Source organism: Octopus bimaculoides, chromosome 29 (assembly GCF_046866305.1).
Source record: "Octopus bimaculoides isolate indiv1 chromosome 29, ASM4686630v1, whole genome shotgun sequence".
Taxonomy (NCBI): Eukaryota; Metazoa; Mollusca; class Cephalopoda; order Octopoda; family Octopodidae; genus Octopus; species Octopus bimaculoides.
The window spans coordinates 11,193,694-11,198,693 of NC_142956.1; the positions used below are offsets into that span (position 1 = coordinate 11,193,694).

The 5,000-nt window shown below is 36.5% G+C and overlaps 1 protein-coding gene across 3 annotated transcripts in view; it reads right to left on the reverse strand.

Moving 5' to 3' along the window:
- LOC106869334 (netrin receptor UNC5C) overlaps nt 1–5,000 on the reverse strand; it is a 528,047-nt gene that overhangs the window by 359,081 nt on the left and 163,966 nt on the right. The window lies entirely within an intron of this gene.

A 5,000-nucleotide genomic window follows, 5' to 3' on the forward strand; every position in this document is an offset into this window, starting at 1 on the left:
GGAGCAAGGGGAAATAAAGCATCTTGCTCAAGGACACAATGCACCGTCGGGAATCGAACTCAGGACTTCACGATCGTCAACAGAAGACCCTAACCACTAAGCCACTTGCATTATACACACACAAACATACGCATATTGCAAATATATCATACGCTACACATGTGTATATCTATATATATATATATACCCAAGCGTTACTCGCTGATGTATCCACAAGATACATTGCATATACTTCCACACACGTACATGCACATTATAAAGACACAAAGATAAACAAACATATCGACACTCCTGAACGCAGAGTCAGTGAGGGGAAGTCCAGAGGGCGCTCGGTATCGTTATATCATTTAGACACAATGTGGGGCACAAGCTGCACCCCACTACACCGTTCACTTCACACATACATGGCAAAAGGTTTCCAGTGTCCGTTGTACACAACAGTTCTCGTCTTCTGACTCTTAAAATACCTGCCCCCTCTTCTAACTGTACACATTGCTTTCATGTTATTTTGACTATTAACTGACTCACTTACCAATCACACCTGCTATAGCCTCTATAGTATATTTCTAAACATGGCTGATTTAACTGTTTCTCCGCAGAGTGAGAAAATGCTGAGCAATCTCAATCGATTTTCGAATCTTATTGGACTCTCATCAGAGGCGTCTACACCAATTTGAACAATACCAGGGAAACAAGCAACCAATCTGTTTATATACTCAACAGTTACAGTAGGTACAACAAAACTGGGGCTATTAATTTGCATACCGTAAAGTGTTAACACTTTTATTTTAAATATCAGGGGCTGGTCAACGGGGTATCACTGTTCATACGGATCGCTATGAACAGGTGTATATATATATATATATATATATAACGTTGACCACTAAAGTGGACATTTAATGTGCTAGAAATAGGCCACATCTGGACCAGATGTGGTCTATTTCTAGCACATTAAATGTCCACTTTAGTGGTCAACGTTATATATAAAAATATACTTTAATCCCCTGAGATCGCAGATATTGTTTCTGAATCTCTCTGATTCTTTAAATGTGCTAGCTTCCTGGTAATAAACCGATATTAATTAATATATGATTTTTTTACGTTTTAATTTGATTATATATATATATATATATATATATATATATATATATATATATATATATATATATACGTATATATATATATACAGTGGCTGTCTACTCTTTGCAGAGTTTGACCTCTTACTGTATTAATAACTGTTCTTTCTTAGTGCGAGATCTTAAATGAGTCTTGAGCCTGAATGGCGTTGGAAGAGCTGATCACATATACTGCACCAATTTCTCATTTCAACATTAGCTCCATTTCCCGTTGTTTGTTTGTCTTTGTGTCTTTATATATTACTCACCTACCCTGGAATCTGCTCTTCGAAAGCATTTGGAAAGTATCTTTATATGAAATATATGTCTGAACAAACAAGAGCGGATTTATTCGCTAAGTTGAATTGTGTCATTTGCATCCACTACATGAATATCGGGTGGAAAAAATTCTATGTAGAGTTTGATACTCACCTTATATTGTTTGACTGTGCAAATAAGTTAGTCCTAACAAGGTACCTCAATTTAAGTACCTAATTCAACTAAATCTAAATTACATTACACACACACACATATATATATATATTTATATATATGATGACAAATATACACAAGCACACACATAGTTTACTGTTCCGTCAAGGTAAAATCGCCAAAAATGCACTCCATCCAGCGAGAGATAAATATCATTTAATGTACACAGTATAAAAATACTAACTACGGATAGTTTCTTGCTTTGGAGACACAGGTCTAGGCAAGTTTTTATAGCATGTCTTGTTTCTCCAAGCAAACTTCGGGTTCTGAAGACATCGTCTATTCAATCTACTAAACATGATGCTGATACAAGAGAAATGACGAGGATAACGAGATTTCTCTTGCACCGAACAGAATACACGATGTGCTCAGAACCCGGAGACTGCTTGAAGACACAAGGCATGTTATAAAAATCTGCATAGACCTGTGTCTAGCAAAGTAAGAAACTATTTGTAGGTCGTATATTCATATTGTGTTCATTAAATGATATAATCAAATGCAAAAACAAAAGCAACAACGAATTCCAAGGGATGCTGTTATTATTATTAGTTTGACTAAAGGCGGTGAGCTGGCAGAATCGTTAGCGCGCTGGGCGAAATGTTTAGCAGTATTTCACCCGTCGCTACGTTCTGAGATCAAATTCCGCCAAGGTCGACTTTGCCTTGTACCAGTGAATCACTGGGGTCGATGTAATCGGCTAGTCCCCTCCTCACAAATTTGAGGCCTTGTGCCTCCAGTAGAGAGGATTATTAGCTTGGCTCCTCCAAAACGTAACAAGTTACAAAGTAGGATAGAAGTTATTGGCTAAAATGTTTCAGACGTGGTTTTTTGTCAGAAATACTTCATAAAAGTCTTAGAAGAGACAAGGAAGAAAAGAAATGAAGATAAAAATGAGAGAAGAGAGCAAGGAAAAGATGCACGTGTTCGATTTCTGACTTTCGCATTCGATATTTAATTCGAATGCCAAAATTGGTGTATATTATTAGTTTACAAAGTAAGCCTTCGACAGGAAAATAAATGTTTATATCTACCGGCAGGATTCGAACGACAATATTCACTGTTTCTTGGACGGTCGTGATACAATTAAACCAAACTGCACCAAATATATATGTCTACATATTTAGTTGTGTAAATTGAGATGAATTCACTTACCTGGAAAGAGAAAAAGAGAAGGCATAATTAGAGATATAGATGCATGGTAGATATGAGGTTCTATAAAAACATAGTACATTAGATACTTACGTAGACAGGTATTACATACATGAGAGAGAGAGAGAGAGAGAGAGAGAGAGAGAGAGAGAGAGAGAGTCATAAGTTGCTTGAAATTCCTGTGCATCTACAGGTGAAAGACCGAGAAGCAAGAGACTAATTGGGTGTGTTTTGCTGTTGTTGTTTGTTCATGTCCAAATGATTTACGGATCGATAGTATAAGCCCCAAACTTGAAAATAAGTACTGGGGACGATTTGCTCGACGAAAACCTTTAAGGAGTTGCTCCAGTATGGCTACAATAAAATGAATGAAATGAGAACACACACACACACACACACACACGCACACGCACACACGCACACACAGAGCTAGCTGCAGAGAGAAGTTTCGGACAAAGATACTTCATCAGGAACGATTTCTTTTTGGCGTATACAGTTAACAACAAAAATATATTATATTTTGCTCGTATAAATATATCTCTGGCGTAGACGATCTCTAAGCTATAGCAGTGTGATGAATAAGTTCGTTTCATAACCACATGATTTCGGGTTCAAATTGTAGTGCACACACGTGCCCGTGATTATACACATAGATCTCAAAAGTAAATAGACACCTATATACATACATATATAAAATCTCATTATAATACACACTCACACATATAATTTATATACACATGCATATATACATAAATATCGGTCAATTTTTCACAATCGATCAATTGTGTAAACCTATCAATAATGAATCTAAAATGGCTCCTGGAAACCGGTGCAAGAAAAGTAAGTTATGACCATTATTTATATAATTCTGTCCACCCCCCACCCCCATTCCAAAAAAACCCCAGTATAACTGAAGCAGAACGATGGATTTACAATATAGAATGATGAACTAAAACCTCGGACCCTGCCACAGGAATACTTGGAGTCCTTTACTAAGTTAAACAATATTGTTAGCCTGGTGTACTAACAGGGAGCTTATAAAGTATTATGTCCGGATTGATAATCCCTCGCTAATAACTGTTACGGCAGTGTGATAAGAAGCTTGCTCCCAACCACATGGTTCCGGGTTCAGTCCCTCTGCGTGGCATCTCGGGCAAGTGTCTTCAACTGTAGCCTCGAGCCGAGCAAAGCTTTGCGAGTAGATTTGGGAGACAGAAACTAAAAAGAAGCCCGTCGTGTCTGTCTGTCTATATATATATATATATATATATATATATATATATATATATATATGTATGTATATACATATTCTGTTGTCTGGGGAGAGTAATTTTCTTTTTGCGCCTTATTGCAACCTTTTCAATAGTCTTGATTCTGTCCAGACAGAGTCAAGACTCTTGAAAAGGTTGCAAGACGAAACGAAAATTTTAGGAAAATAAAAATAAGAAATAAGTGGAAATTTTACCGGTGAGTGTGTTAAATTATAAGGCACAAAAAGAGAATGACTCTCCCCAGACACAACAGAATATTCTTCAACACACGAACTCACATAATCTTGCAAACCAAATCCCAAAACGAAATTATATATGTGTGTGTGTGTGTGTGTGTTTGAATCTGTTTGTCCCCATCACCATCGCTTGACAAACGATGTCGTAACTTAGCGGCTCGATTTCTTCGACTAAAAGGCGGCGCTCCAGCATGGCTGCAGTCAAATAAGTGAAACTATATATATATATATATATATATATATATATATATATATACATATATATATATATATATATATATATATATATATATTTACATACATTTAGCACAAACGCATATCTATCTATCTATCTATCTATCTATCTATCTATCTATCTATCTATCTATCTATCTATCTATCTATCTATCCATCCATCCATCTATGGATGTATACGTACATACACACACACAAAGTTACAATGATGGTTGTCTAGTTTTGTGATTGTCTGCGTATGTATGTTAGCGCGAGTTTGTGTGTGTGTGATTCACTTTTTGTATCTGAGATGCAAGGAAGTGAAAAGGCCACTTCTGTGAAGTAGTTGTTTAGGGAACCCAACCAAGGTAGAATGCCATTTTCATTATTCTTGAGGTCAGTCATCGTAGTGTCCTAATTACAGACGGTTGTTAAAAAATACCTGACAGCAGTAGAGAAGAAAAAAAAAAACCCTATCTTCTCTTTTCGCCTTTCGGCATTCACGAATATACAAAGAACGACCA